Below are 16,313 nucleotides of genomic sequence, written 5' to 3' on the forward strand. Positions count from 1 at the left end.
AAATTTAGGGTATGAAATTTGATGCAAGGAATAAAATCCCTGCTTAGGGTATTGTTTTAGCCAAGGGTTAAATCCTTGTTTAGGGTGCTTTTCAAAAGTTGATTATCGCGGATGGTGTACAGGCCACAATGCGAGTGACACCCCGGGTTTTCAGGAGTGTCAAGGTTGTAATTAGCAGGCTAATTAATTAGTTATAACTGCAAAATGGTGTGAATATTTGCCAATGGGACATGAATTGTGCCACTTGGATGATGTTATATCAAGGTCATGCTTCATTCTGTATTGAACAGTGGCATCACACAATGTCACACACCAACCCTGTATCATGCTAATAATGAATATGACAAACAAAAGGGTACAAGTATAGTCAGGGGATTTGGGTCCATATTCTGAAACTATTTATTTATTTTTCTTTCTTTCTTCCTTTTTTACTTTACTTTTTCTTTTCTTTACTTTGTGATTTTTTTCTTTTCTTCAAATAATGTGAGCAACCTTAATAAGTGTCTCCTTAAAAACCACTTGTCTCAATACTATTAGCATCTTTCCTAATTAAATCTCTTGTTTGTCAGTATAAACTATTAGCCTGTGAATTACCAAGGGTCTATAATAGACTCCAATGTTAAACATATAGAGATAGCAGAAATTCAAAAGATCCTGTGTATTGCTTATGCAGGAGTCAAAGGGAATCTTGGCCTTGCCCTCCTCAAGTCTTTACCATTTCGTTGGTGAAAATGCATCTAATGTTTACCTTGTTGGACAAAACCATGGGGTGAATCTTGACCCAATGAGTTTTCAGATGCAGTGAATCTTCGACCAAACAAATGATTGCAAAAGTGAATCTTGACCTAATCTTTGCCCTCATGTGGAATGAGTCACATGTCGGCCCTGGTCGAAAATGAGTTTTACATATGTTTCTAAAGAGGGCATTTAGAGCTTTCAGAAACTGAAAACCCCATGTTGATACAACTTTTTTTTGTGAAGTTACATCAATTTATCAATCGCCGAAAACAATATAAAACAAAAGATTTTTAACACTTTCTTTGCCAATATCCCAAAATCAATATTAGCGACATCCGACTCATTTCCCTTGATCATGTCACATATATGTTTTTACATAGAACCAGCACTCACAGATCAGGTGAATCTTGACCTAGTAATTTTTTCCTTGTGGTGAATCTTGAACTGATATTTTTGGACAGAAGGTGAGTCTTTGCCTTAAGGTTATTAATTATTTTAAACTTGTGATTTGGTAGTTCACAGCATCTTACGAATGGTAGTGAGCTTTGGCAAAAACTGCATTGCTCAATTCATAGCGAGCGTGTAGAAGAATTAAAATATCACAGATATACTTTTATAGGTGCTGCGGTTCTTGAGTTACGTTAAGAATCTTTGAAGAGTGAATCAAGGTGGAGGGCTTGAGGAGGGTATTTTGAAGACTCCCTTTGATGCCTGCATTCAGGTGAATCATATCTGCATGGCATTGTCAAGACCTTTCATTGTAATACAAGTGGAATGGTAATAACAAACACACCCAATTTTATTTTAAATTATATGTTCATTTTTTTTAGATCAAATACTACATGTACAAAACTTTCTGAAAGGGGGACTGCTTCCCAAGGTCAAATGCCTCCACAGGTTTTGTGACCGGCCAAGATGTTCTATGCAAAATAGATCACAGAAACAGATAGAGGAGAATGCAGATTTTCTGCCATCTTTGTTCAGGCATGGAGGACATATCTTTGTGTATTTTGTATACCTGTACAGGTAGTTTAAAATACCTTGGAGAAGAAACGCGGAATTCCTTTGTGGTAGTGGCATCATGCAGGGTGGTGTAGAATTCCATATAATTTCTCCTGTATTTATATTTCCGAGAAATAAATAGCAGACAAATATGCATGAAAAGTACATGTGATGTCTAATGCATTGAGATGTCTTTGATATGTGTACTATCAGCATGGTCATAAGGTGCATTGTTGAAAGTAAATAACATCAACAGTAAATGATCGACTATATTATTAACTGGATTATTCCAAATGAACAAGAACTACAATAGTCGGCAAGGCACCTCTTGTTAACTCTGAACTTTTTATCAAAAGGCGGCCAAATTAAAGGTCGTCATTATCATAAATGTCATTGTCATATGAAAAGTTCTTGGCATTCTGCAATCATTTATCATTTATTTCCAATTAAATTTGATATCAATTGATTCAACTAGATCATTATCAGCTACCGATTATAACCATTCCTTAATTTTATGATCTATTAAAAAAAAATTTATGATCTACTAAAAAGTTTTTCTGTTGTTGTGATTGTGCTCAATAACCTTAAATGCAATTTGCCAGTACAGCCAAGAATATCTGCTAAATTTGAGCAACATATATAAAATTGCATTAATAACAGAAAAACACCATTTTGTCAATAGTTAAAAGAGCTATATTCGCAATTCACAGAAATGTTTGAAATTCAAGTTCACATTTGTTGTGCTTTTCTTGTGTAGCATATCATACCACATTAGTTTTTGTTTTCAATTGAACCACCTGACATGTGTGACCTTTACGGAAGTTTATTTTGAATGCGATTTGATTACTCTATCTGCCCTTTCCCCTAATAATTGCGTGCACATATAGCAGTATCAAACGAATCATGCAAAAATATCAGATCGTTATTTCAATGATATTTGTGCTCATTCTGTTATTCCAGCTTTAAAAAGGACAACACGCACAAGTAGAAATGCCTCATTGGATTATTTACATCCAAATTCTCACTAGCCACATTGCTAAGGCACAGTTCTTAACCTCCATCCAACAATTATAGCTGGAAATTTGACCTCAAGTTGTGGCTTATGAGTTTTTGTACCCAACACATTCAGAGGTCATGTGAAGAATGTACAAACACGGGGTGAAAGAACTGTGTCCTGATAGATGAGTTTGTTGGTGATGCAGATGATGATAATAGTGGATAATTGAATCCATGACAGCTCATCTCGGTGTCTGCTGCACTATATTTAATTATTTCATATCGGTTGGTTGTGTGGTGTGGTGGAATGCTTGTGTCCAGCAAAATTTGTCGGGAGTGAATTGGACCAAAATGACGCCAACTATAGGTATTGCTAGACAGATTGCACTAATGCTACATATTACTTCAGTCTGGAGAGATTGAATTTGTGCACTTATGCCATGACAGTGTTACCCTTCGTCTTGGTTACTGTCAGTCGTATTAATTTTTCAGGTGTTTTACAATCCTGAACACTTCTTTTTTTTCTTGCAAATTTATGAACTACATAAATATGTTCATCATCTCATGTCCTAAAGTTATAAAATATCTCTACCTACAAAGTGATTTTAAACTATTTTAGAAAATTATTTTAGCCCTATATATTTTTTTGTTTACTGTAACCTAGTAACTGAGATGTGTGTTTCATAACAAACCATAATTTATTCTATTGAACATGTCCAAGTAGAATACATGAATAGAATACATTAAATCCTTTGTTATACTATCTATAGAAATGTACTCACTGATTATAACACTGAATAAATTAAATAGGCCTAATCTCTTCCACATAGACAATTTAATACTACACCATGTATGTATCTTCCATAATGTGTTGTTAGGAAAAGAGATTAAAAAAGGCTATAAGGTCATCAAAGGTCAGGTTATAGGTCAATTGGTTCAGGTCAAATTCAGGCATCAATTCTGAATACATGTGATAGTCTGTGATATCATATATGTCATAATGAGGCATCAATTTTGATATTTTGTCTGTTACTGGATATATAATGGAAATGTGTGAGGTGGATATACTAAAATACCTTGGGATGTAAATGGTGAGTACAATTTAGATTGCCTAGTTGAGATGGATTGGGCAAATAAATATAAAATAGTTACCAAAATCACAAAAATGAAGCTTACGGAAAACTACCTAATATGGTGGTATAGGTGACAAAAAATTCAATCTTTTTCAACATTGCTGTACTGGTTGTGATAACTTGTTACCTATGGCTTAATAATTAAGTTTCAGTGAAATTGTGTCGCAAGTTCAAAATACAAAATATAGCTCAACATTGAAAATAGAAGCATTTTAACCGGTTCGTTTTTTGATAGTTGTGGAGCACCAAGTTCATGAAGTCATAAAAGAAATCAGGGACCACTTATTCCCATTTTACATATCAACATTATTTCCCTAATGTGTTAGCAACACATATCCAAAATTTTAACGAAATCCGTTGATAGTAAGCTTTCCAAAATTAAGTGAATTAAAAACATCAGTGATGTACCACTTTTTGGCTTATACCATTAGAAGCATGTACGCGTCATTGATACTGATGCCACCAATTGAACGAGAAGATTTGTCCCTTCATTTTGCATACCACTTTGTCCAATTTCTTTTTCTCATTTCTTCACAAAATGCAAAAAAATGCAAAAAAAATGCAATGGGTGTAGTACCCCCTTAAAGAGCTACACATTTAAACCCTATAGGTCTACAAATATTTTACAGTTTTTTAATTTCACATCTGAACCTTAAAACCATGAAATGAATGAAAATATCAATCTTGAGTGCACTGATTTGATCCCTATTTTTTTGCTCTCTCGATTGATTAAACATCAGTTTATCCGAGTTTTCCTTTTTGTTTAAAATATAAATCTTGCAAATATTTTCCACTACACCGTATAGGGGAATTTCTCATGGTGGTCTTCTTCACTAACCCCTTTTTCAGAGTCAACAACCTGTCACTTAATTTGCATTGAAAGCCTACATTCACATTAAAGGTGTACAGACAGACAAATAGACACAGACATCCCACCTTTAATTTCTATGCAGTTGTTCATACACCTTAAAGTATTTCGCCCGGAGTATAGCAGTATTTTGCACCTTTTGAATGAATTTTTAATCAAATTTTTGCATGTTTTAGTTATTTTTGTGAACTTCCAAATTCAATACAGACAAGGCTCCAACGAGTTGATGATGCAGAAAAATACATTAACCTTCAAGAAAATGCTTGATTTTGTGGGAAAGTATGTAGAAGTAGTTGACCTTTGACCTATGGGGCTCATCAGATGTAACATATAAGATGGCCAGAGGGGAATCCAATCATCGTATGGCTACAATTTGCCCTGCTCTACCACAAATTGCTCTTTTATCCCATGGAATGCGACAAAATTTGGCACAGACTCGGATATTTTCATGTTTGGTTTCGCTGTATAGCATATAAATTGGGTTTTTTAGATGAATTGAAATGTGAGGTGAGATTGTGATTTTAAGCTTCTTTTTTATGGGTAAAGGTGTTTCCCTCACTGCTTACATCCCTCTATTATGATTGTTTGGTTGTTTGTTTGTTTACCTATAGGTCAGTCCATAGGGACATGTGGAAAAATCACTCAAGACCTATGCAGAATGCATAAGCCAGGCTGCCCAGCCTATAATCATCAAGAAAAAAGTAGATTTTGAGGAAAGATACTAGAAATGTTTGGCCTGAATGGTGGGCCAAATCTATGGCTCAGGACACTAAATCACACTTAGCCGATGCCGAAATGTCACCTAATTTTTGTAACCATTTATAGTTCTTATGTTGAGACAAGAAGCAGTCACAAATTGATGTGAAAAGTCTTATAAAAAAAGCAACTAAATGGGTGTGATAATAGTGTGTGAGCATTTTAGACTCAAGATTCCAGGTCAAAGGTCACCTGGGTCACATTCAAAGTGCAGGTGACCGAGCAGCCCAATCTCAGAAATTTGATGAGAATCCGAGAAGCCATTCTCCCAGAGTTTCTCCTGAGCTGATATGTGTGAATCTAAGGAGATTCTCACCGATTTTTGAGCCCACATACTTTAGAATCTAAAGATTCTCATACAGGGGGAGAATTTTGAGATTCTTGTAAAATGCTGTTGTCAGAATCTGGCAGGGTGAAACAAAATACTACCCTAATGGTAGCCCCTTACTGTCCCTCCATATAATATATCAAGTAATGCATCCATGAGTAGAGCAGTTTGATATCAGCCCTTTCCTCCTCTATTATACAATACTGTATTGATTTCAATAAAACGAAACAAAATGTATTGAGCATTTTGCCGAGCAATTGAAATAACAGGAAAAACGGTGAGGGAAAAAGAAAGACAATATTTACTTTTGACCTTGGACTTGAATGTAGCTGCTATTAACCGCAGCCAGTGGCCGGAGGCTCATTGACTCATCACCTGGACTATTGAAGAATGATGGACCTGTTGGAATATAGAGAGTGGGATATGCTAGAATAGGAGGAATGGGGGGAGGTCAATATGGTCAAATTCTTGAGTGGACTTGGATATATCAGATGGTTGTGCTGAAATATGATGCAGTGAATCTGTATTTGAATGTGAAAGTTGAGATGTAGACAGAGATGGTTAAACAGCAAAATATGTAAAACGTACATTACTCAATTCACATTGGATCTTTATATAGAGTTGGTATCTCAGTCTTACTCCGATTCATGTGCTGACCATGTGGCCAGCGGGAATTGAACCAGGTCTACTACATTAAGACCAGAATTACTTAATCTTTTAATCCCCCCCTCCCCAGAAAAAAGAGAAAAGAAGATGATAATAATTAAGCCAGCAAAGTGTTACGTGTAATCCGATTATGACCATGTCAGCTGGATCACGCTTTTGAGTTCTACACCACGATCGAAATGATCGCAACACAAAGTCTATGGCATGTCACGGCCCTGCAAGGTGCTAACACTTCAAAGTGTTCATAGTTCTGGTCGCTAGGGTTCAAATCCCCGCACAGGCATGGAATCCTACGTAATATGTATCATGTTCGCTTCCATCTAGCGATCAATAACCTGAATAACCATTGTATAATTTAATTCAATGCACAAGCTCATACACATGTGGTACTTTGATGTCAATCGCATACAATATAACCCGTGATCAATAATGAACGTTGGTCAAAAGACGAGCTTACTGAAGTGAAAAATTATGTACATGCAGATTCATCATTTATGCATATTGCCTTGAAAATCATAAAAAGCAACTGCGTGATCAACCCAAATGATTTTATTAGCGTTATTTCTAAACCAAATTTCAAAACCACAAAGTGTTTTACCTGACTTTTGACCCAGAAATGTATGAATTTGATGAGAAATTGTGATGAAAAATAATATTTTACAAGTCAGATTCAGAAAGAGAAAATCTCATTACACATGTTAATTACATCACAATCCAAACATAGATGGTTAAGTTCATGGAGAATGTTACAAACTGTTGTATCTTTTGCCATATTGGTTTTTTTTTTATAGAGAATAATGTTTTATCGTTAAATCGGACATGAAAACCTATCAAAAACACAACAAAAACGTGCATCGCTATTTGCATGCATGAAACAAATTATAAGTATTGTACAGAAGTGACCTAACACTTATGAAGGCTGTACCTTGAGAATGCGCATGGTCTGATGCTAGAATCTTGGCAAGGACACTCTGGTGAAATAAAGAAAAATATATGTGATTGATTTTGTGTGACTTTTGAGCGTTAAATGTTTCAAAATTTAAAAATGAACAAAATGCGAGTAACTACGATGTCATCAACATGACAATAATATTCATGATAAATAATTATTGCTCCCTAAAAAAGAAATGGTTAACAAATAGTTTGAATACATCGCACGACCTTATAGTAACTGTATCTAGAAATTTGTGCAAGTTACTTATCAATTTTCGCCAGAAACGAGCTTTTTCTATGGTTACTGCCAAGCTCATTAGCGCGATATGGGATATTCTTTACCTCGAGTTTACTGCCCTCTGTTGACGACATGGATTCGAACTCTTATCAAGGCGATCTAAGAAGTGCAGGGCCGTGATGTACTATCAATTCCAAAAGGTGCATGATCCAGTTACTAGGGAGTTACATAACCTCTTAGCTGGCAAATTATAAATGCTGCTTCAGATAGTACAACATAGTTGCAATAATTATTTCCCTTTGCGATGCTAACATGATGATGAATTGTGATGTTTCTACAAGACATGTGTGGGTTTATGCACCTGTTTTCTTCAGCCTCCATGCTTTCCCACTCCTCACATTACAATACGTCTTATGCATAGTTTATCATTTGTGTGTATATTTTAAAGAGATTTACATAAAATATAAATGACATCTCTCCATGATGTATTTTCCATGTTTTATGTAGCATTTGGTCTACATATTTAGTAATGAGATCATTATTTATCAACCCTGGCATGAAGAAGAATCTGTAGGTGTACTTCCGATTTCATCAGCTAATCTGATGGTTCTATTGGGCTATTCCAGAAAATAAGTGCACACCCCATATAGAGGAGTAACTTTTCAATCAAAGTAATGTCCGGATTTCCAAGTCTGCTTTCTGAAAACGACTGGAATTCCAGTTGCCAATGTCACTTGAAAAAGCTTGAAATCCGAAGGAAAATAACCAAAATGAGCTCTCAAATTGAGGATTTCTGATTTTAAGTTATTTTTCTGCCGCATTCTTTTGCCTTTGGACACTTTTAAAAGTCTGGATTTACAACAGTCACGACTAGACCAAAAGACCGGAAATCCAAACTCCTCTGTAGGGGGTGTGCATCTACACACTTAAAACTACGGGGTCAAAAAATGACCCAAACGGGGGTCATTTTTGACCCCAGCATAGTTATCAACTAAACACCATACCACGGACGGGTCATTTTGACCCCATTGATCAGGGTCATTGCAATGACTACGTATTTGGGTCAAATAGTAACCCCATTGGGGTCAAAATATTACCATATTTCGGGGTCAATTAAAAAAGGGTTGCCTTATTTGGGTTATTCAATAGTGACCCCATTGGCTGTGGTCATTTCAATGACCACGTATTTTGGTCAAAATGTAACCCCATTGGGGTCAAAATATAACAACATTTCGGGGTCAAATGAAATGACCCATTTGAAAGGGTTGCTTATAATAGGGTTACTCAATAACCACATTTAGGGGTTGTTTGGATTTTTTAGTATGATGCGATGGATGGTATTGCTGGTCCCACCAGGACATAAGTGTGTCTCTGCACACTAGCATTACATAAGCAGCAAATTTATACATAGGCCTAATGCATCTGTGTATCACACTGACACGCCTCATGACAGTTCACAGATTATAAGCTTACATGATATCATTGATGTAAGCTTATAACAACTGCAGACAAGACATCCGGCCACGACAGCATGAAATTGTCCGAATCTGCGTTCATAGACACGAGGCTATCCTTGCATCCTTGCAGTCCCACTTTCCCAAGTAACTTTTCATATTCCATCATGCAGACACACGACAATCCGCTGAGCTGCAAAATCAGAATAAATATGGCGCTGATGTGACGCGGGAAGCCGATGCACACCGTACGTGCAAATAGTTCCGAAATGCAAGTTATTTTAAAGTTGTAAAATTGGGCAACGTCGGTCAAAAAATTAGCTATATTTAATAATCAAAAAACATTAATTGCAGCTCATGTTTAAACTCATTTATGAATTGAGATTTTCAAAGCTGAACATTGAAACTGATATCAATGCGCGACAGTATCGGAAAAATGACCCCGAAGTTTTTGACCACGTTCGTCGTGGTTAAAATGACCTCGTGAATGTGGTCAAATTAAAACAGTACAACCCCCTTACGGGGTCAAAACAACCCCAAACGTGGTCAATTCAAAATGACCACGGAAAATATAACCCCGTAGTTTTTAGTGTGTATTTTCTGGAATAGCCCATTTCCAGAAGGCTGCGTGTCAATTCAGGGGCATGCTCATCAGATGAGAGTGAACATTTTGTCTGTTTTCTTATAGTCTGTGTTCATGAATGATTATTTGAACTTGAGAGGAAAAATAATGAAAAAGAAATAAATTATGTATGTATTATTTCGTTGCTGTAATGACAAAACCTTGTATCTCACTTTCCGGTGATATTGAGATTTTGTACTGATTTTGTAGCTAGCAAACCAGGCTTTATATTGTCAAAACCATGTCTGTCTCTATCTGCAACAATAAACCTACAGTCACCTTATTTTAAAAATTGAAAGTGACAAAATCTAATATATATGTGTTTATGTGACCATCCACCACAACTGAGCCCGGATGTCTCCAGTGCCACTATTGAGATATGCTCCATTGAACTTAACAATAAACAATAGGAAACAAAGGAATTATTGACTGTTTTATTGATTTTCACTACTTTAATGTCAAGTACTATATAGACATGATATACATCAAGCTAATTTCAAGCAGAATATTTTGGTTGAATATCTCAAAAATGATGATTGGCGACTTCAGGGCTCAATTGTGCTGGATGGTCACATATAGGATAAGATATGATATGTTGTTACAAGGTTTTGTTATTACAAATTTCAGCCAATAGCAAAAGGAATGTTATCAAAAGTATTGTGCATGAAACTCCATTTTTGTGTCTTTGCGTTTGGAGTTCTTATAGTAATGACCGTGGCAAAGCGCATACAAAACATTGTTTCTATTAACAAAGGAAGGCAGTCATTAATGCTAAAATTTCAAGACAGCAATGTTTTTTTGCTTTTTTGAGATAAGTGTTGTCATTACAGCTACAATTTGTGGATTTCATGAAAAAAAGGCTCAAATCAAAGAACAGTTTCAGGCCAAAACTCACTCAATCCTCTGTGACCCATCTATAAGAAAATTACCTGCAATGCTAGTGCAGTGTAGGTAGGGTGTAATTCACATTACATGACACCCTCCTATTACCCCCAGTGTTTACTCTCTCTGGAATTTGGGTGCGCCAAATGAAGCATTTCCCAAAAAATTTGCCTAATTTTGGCTCAGTATTTCATCAAATTTGACTAATTGAAATAGAGCATTGCAAATTTGTGTGCGCCAAATATTATTTTCACTGGGCCAAAATTGCGCCATACAGCCTCTGAGTAAACACTGACCCCCACCGCCTCGAGATGTGACCCTGTTGGTCACCAAAAAGGTAGAGTTACATTTGTTTTACATAATTTACTGCTCTTTTTCATTAATAAGTCTTCTTTATAGCCCCTTCTGTCTCACCCTTTTTTCTTTACTAATTCTTCTTGCCGCCCCTTTATCTTCTGTCGCCCCTTCTTTTTTTTTGCCCCCTTCTTTTATTCTGGGGGGCTCGTGCCCCCAGCCCTCCCTAAATACACACACACGATAAGAGATTCCACACTCCCCATAAATCCTGGTGCCACCACTGGCTAATGGAGCATGTAAAGTAGGACTTGCATGGTATCCCTTCACAAACCATGGTGCTATAATTTCCATGCTAGACTTCAATAGCTCACCTGTCCTGTGACTCATGTTCCACATAACACCTATGTTTGATTACAAAATTTAAAGTTCTTTTGAAAACCTGGAAATGAATCATTTATGTTTTGGAAACTGCGCCTGCTCAGTCCGTAATGTTTGTCGTTGGTCAGGTGCAGAGGATGCCTTCTTGCGCATCTGCACATCCTGGGACCCCTTACTTTTTTTTCTTTGGTTTGGACCCCTTAAATTACAAGTCGAAATTGACCAACAGGTCTGATCAAAACTTCATGGACACCTTAAATTTTACGATGCACGAAAGCTTAAATTATGTAAATCCTTTGCCATACTAAAACCAACATATTTTGTGATCAAGTTATTTTGTGGACTCTTGGACTCCTTAAATATGGATTTTGCATGGAAAAAATCGATTGGACCCTTTAAATTTTTGAGTTCGCGCTATCCCTGGTCAGGTGGTTGGTGAGGCAATCAGCTAGGACAAACACGATTTGATTTTGAATCGCCTCAGGTGTCTAACACCGGTCTGTGATGGATTACTGTGGACTAACAGGTGTGACGGAAGTCATGCTAGTCTCTCACACAGTCTGGCTTACCTGAGTGTGAATACCAGTGAACGGAATGGACTTCTAAATTAGGCTGAGAGACTGGTTTTTATGTATTCCAATACTAGTACTAGTATCTGTGAGGGAAGATTCTGCAGAATTTTGGGGGGAATTTTTGTCAAATATTGCTACTTTCAGTGTTTCTTTTCTATGTGATGTATTGTATACTCAGACATTAGTATAGTTCCATCATCCAATAATATGGGCTAACTTTCCAATTCCAATAAATCCGGAGCATGTCAGCAAAACTAATGAGATAAAGTATTTTATTAATTTCCAATTTTTTTGTAGCATTTAGCTAAAAAGAGATAATAATTTGGTGCAAAACAGTGCCCCCAGTAATTGTTTCGTCACTCAAAATTAGTTTAAACCTTCTCCTAAAAATCTGTATGAGAAAACATTATTATTAAACTTGTTGCAATTGCAAAATCATAGCAATCTTTTTCAACAAACTTATGCCTCATCAGTTTTATCCATCAACAGAATTGTTGCCATATTGAGCAATTTTATCACAAATTTAGTACCGCATCCCTTGTGATCACGACTAAATTTACAATCATGTGATTTCCTTTTTCTCTTTTCAGTAACTGAACACAAAATATTAAACTGGCAACACCCATACCGTAAAAAAGGAGCAGAGTTATTGGTGGTTTATGATCAAGACAAGATTTAGTGAATTGCCCAGCTATTTGGTCTTAGCGAAATCATCCCTGGATGAGTGCTAGTGGTGGTCAGGTACCCTGCAGCCAGCCTATCAATAAAGGTAAGTTTATAATGCAATTTAAGCTTGGAGGAAAGGACAAGATGAAAACTTTGGCGTGAAGCAGGTGAGATTTTTGTCATTTGTGCCGCATCATCCTCCGCAGGGATTCAACTAAGCAAGCAAATGGAGATTTAATATAGACAGCGTCATGTGGTGTTTTTGGTGTTTTTTTATTGAGTAGGCAGTGGACAGGTTGTTCTTGGTTTCACAAGATGATTTTCATCTGCTTAAAGTATGACCATCCACCCAGTGTGTTCAGGATGAAATAAGCATCAAATGATATCATTATTAGTTTTGCATTTTGTGGTATTGCTATCGCAAAATACCTGTAATGAAATATAAGATATTAATGTTCTATGCAGGTGCAGTAATTGTATGCTTAGAGTGCAAGGTGGGCAGAGCCATAGATAAGATTACTTTAACTTAATTAAGAGCATTTTCATAAAAGGATAGTATTAAAGAAATTTTTGTGTGTAAATTTTAATATTTCCCACAAGTAACTTTATTGTGGAATTTTCGTGGCCCATCCAAGCATCACTTCTTCAGCACCGATTGGTTGCTGACACTTGACAAGCAAAGACAACTTAGAACTAATTCAATTGTAAACACTTTCAGTTAACATTTGTTTTCAAATTGAGATGAATGGTTTCCTTCACATTATCCAGTTGGAGTGATGTTTGTTACCATGCCGACTCGATGATAGCGACAGTAGAGACTAGAGATGGAGATTTATCTGAATAGAAAAAGAGTTTTATTCCTAGAATTATCTTAAGAATCGGTATTTAACTGTCCTTAAATGTTCAAATATAAAACCATGGAAATGCCGGTATTTTGGTCTCTCCCAATCTGTGTTTTTACCATGCCGACTCGATGATAGCGACAGTAGAGACTAGAGATGGAGATTTATCTAAATAGAAAGAGAGTTTTATTCCCAGAATTATCTAAGAATCAGTATTTAACTGTCCTTAAATGTTGAAATATAAAACCATGGAAATGCCGGTATTTAGGTCTCTCCCAATCTGTGTTTTTTACCATGCCGACTCGATGATAGCGACAGTAGAGACTAGAGATGGAGATTTATCTAAATAGAAAAGAGAGTTTTATTCCCAGAATTATCTAAGAATCGGTATTTAACTGTCCTTAAATGTTCAAATATAAAACCATGGAAATGCCGGTATTTAGGTCTCTCCCAATCTGTTTTTTTTACCATGCCGACTCGATGATAGCGACAGTACAGATAGAGATTTATCTAAATGGAAAAAAAGAGTTTTATTCCTAGTATTATCTAAGAATCAATATAAACTGTCCTTAAATGTTCAAATATAAAACCATGGGAATGCCCGTATTTGGGCCTCTCCACCAATCTGAGAAAGATTAAAAATCCGGTAAAGACCATACGTAGCATTGTATACCTAATACCATATCGCCTTAGTTCCCATCTACCAATAATAACAGGTGTGTGCTGCGGCATCAAACGCTGATTGTTGAGACTATTCAGACTTTATTCAGCCAACTCAATGGCTACAGGCAAAACGGTTTATGAACTTGTGAAGTTCACAAGAAATTAAGTAGTTTTTCACTTGTCGTTTTGTGTTGGCAGGTTTGTGGAATGTTGTTAGTTATTAGATACAGAATGTGTTTTTGAAATGTTAAGAGGAAGAAAATGGTCGAGTAAGAAAGCTTAAGGACTTAAAAGTAGATGAAAGATGCATGGGGATACGACTCGGGCTAGGTTAGTCACATGACCACTGCTATATTTGAGAGCAGGTTTTATAAAATTACATTATCATTTCACTGCACCTTTCTACACATAGAAAGGCTGTTGCACCGTGAAATGTAGGATTAAGGCAGGTCATGAGGTACTTTAGGGCGGGGTCAGCTGTAAGCGCTAGAAAGTTTGCATAGAAATTGAAATTGCAAATTAATGTTACTTTAAGATGTGTTCCAAATTTGTCTGTGTCACCTGATTTTCACATTCATGTTTTTAGTTGGGGAAAGAAGTGGTGTGATTTGGAAATGAGCCCAAAGTATTGAAAGTCAGCAGCTGGTGATTCCATCTTCTATTTGAAAAAAAAAGAGAGAGAAATATCGAGAAAATCTTCACCAAAAAGCCTCGCCCCACATGGAAATACTTTTAAATCCATTCTTGGGTGAGCCAGCGATGGGATCAGTGAGTTTTCATGATGGAATACCAGACACAGAGGTCAAAATGTTCACTTGGAATAGATCGCTTAGAGAGGATATCTTAACCTTCCCAGAATACTTTGCAACATTGTGCATCGTCCCATTTCATCAAATGACACTCCTATACTTCAGTTTTATATTGAGAATATACTGGCTTAACATGGGTTGATAGTCAAGAAATGAACATATATTGCAAGATATGGATGTGCTCTGTTCATTGAGATACTTTTTGTCACCATTCGACCCATGTTGCACTGGATTGCAAATCAATACAGAAATTTGAAATGAAAGAACTGCATTGTGGGAAGTGTAAGATATCTTCTCTGAGATCACTGTGTCTGTCATCTGCTGGCGTATTTGCCGAATTTGAAAGCCCTCAAGGTAACCCACGGTAACCCTTTTAGAATGCTCTATTAGTGGAGAGCTGATGGGGCAGTCAGGGGGCTTAATTCAACAGGGAGGGAATTGGAGCAATCGGTGGAAGGTACAAGGGGTTGGTATTTGACAAACTGTACAAGTGCACAGTTTGGTGTGATTAATTTTTTACGTTTTACCAATTTTGAACTGTTTCACTTGTTGTTCTTCAATTTACGATTCTAAGCTTCCTTAAATTGACCAACATAAAAAGAATTTTGTGTGTTGTTATTTTTGCAGTAGCTGCTGGAACGCGAAAAACATGAAAATAAATGTAGCGTGAAAATTTCCAATTTTGCATTTATTTTGGGAAGCCTGTCACGTTTGTGTCCTATTTAGCATCGTTTGTTGGCTAATTTCGTACGCGCCATCAGAAATCAGTTTTTAAACATATTGGTACAGTTTTTGTCAATAGGAGTGGTTCATTCTGACAATCTTTTAGACTGTTCCTCGGTGTCTGTACTCTTACTTAACCCATGAGAACTACCTGCCGATTGGCCAAAAAGAAGTTTTCATTATCAATTGGACCAATCAGCAACATTGTTACAATAATTTCACCATGCAAATAAAATTGGGGTGAATTATTTGCAAAGCTCCATTCTGATTGGTGAATAAAGTGAAGTGAATCATGTTATTGACCAATCAGAGGCATTGTTAGATCGGCAGGTAGTGCTCAGGGGGTTAATTGCTGAGGTAAGTTGTGTCCTTGAGTTGCAATGGCTTTCCACGCTGTCTTGCAATGCTGTCCCAAGGTCTGCAGCTTCTAGGCCAGTATCTTGCTTGAGAATATCAGTGTAGGTCTTCTGGGTTTCCTTTTTCATGTTTTGGGAGTCCTGTGAATTAGTTAGGACACCAACTGTGAATTTTGTTCATTTTGAACAATTCCAAGTAAAAACGAAGTTGGTTTACTCACGTTTTAGTGACGTTTCACCACTACACTAGTGGCTTCATCAGACTGGCCAGTCTGAAGAAGCCACTAGTGTAGTGGTGAAACGTCACTAAACGTGAGTAAACCAACTTCGCTTTTTACTTGAATTGTTCAAAATGAACAAAATTCACAGTTGATATCAACATTCCTAATGA

The 16,313-nt window shown here is 36.6% G+C and overlaps 1 protein-coding gene across 1 annotated transcript in view; it reads left to right on the forward strand.

Annotated features, from left to right (window-relative positions):
• The window catches only part of LOC140142043 (poly(rC)-binding protein 2-like), a gene marked incomplete in the record, with an annotated part of 328,359 nt that overhangs the window by 135,812 nt on the left and 176,234 nt on the right, over positions 1-16,313 (forward strand). Inside the window, 1 exon segment of the mRNA XM_072163966.1 lies at positions 12,454-12,632.

The sequence above is a fragment of the Amphiura filiformis genome, chromosome 20 (assembly GCF_039555335.1).
Source record: "Amphiura filiformis chromosome 20, Afil_fr2py, whole genome shotgun sequence".
Taxonomy (NCBI): domain Eukaryota; kingdom Metazoa; phylum Echinodermata; class Ophiuroidea; order Amphilepidida; family Amphiuridae; genus Amphiura; species Amphiura filiformis.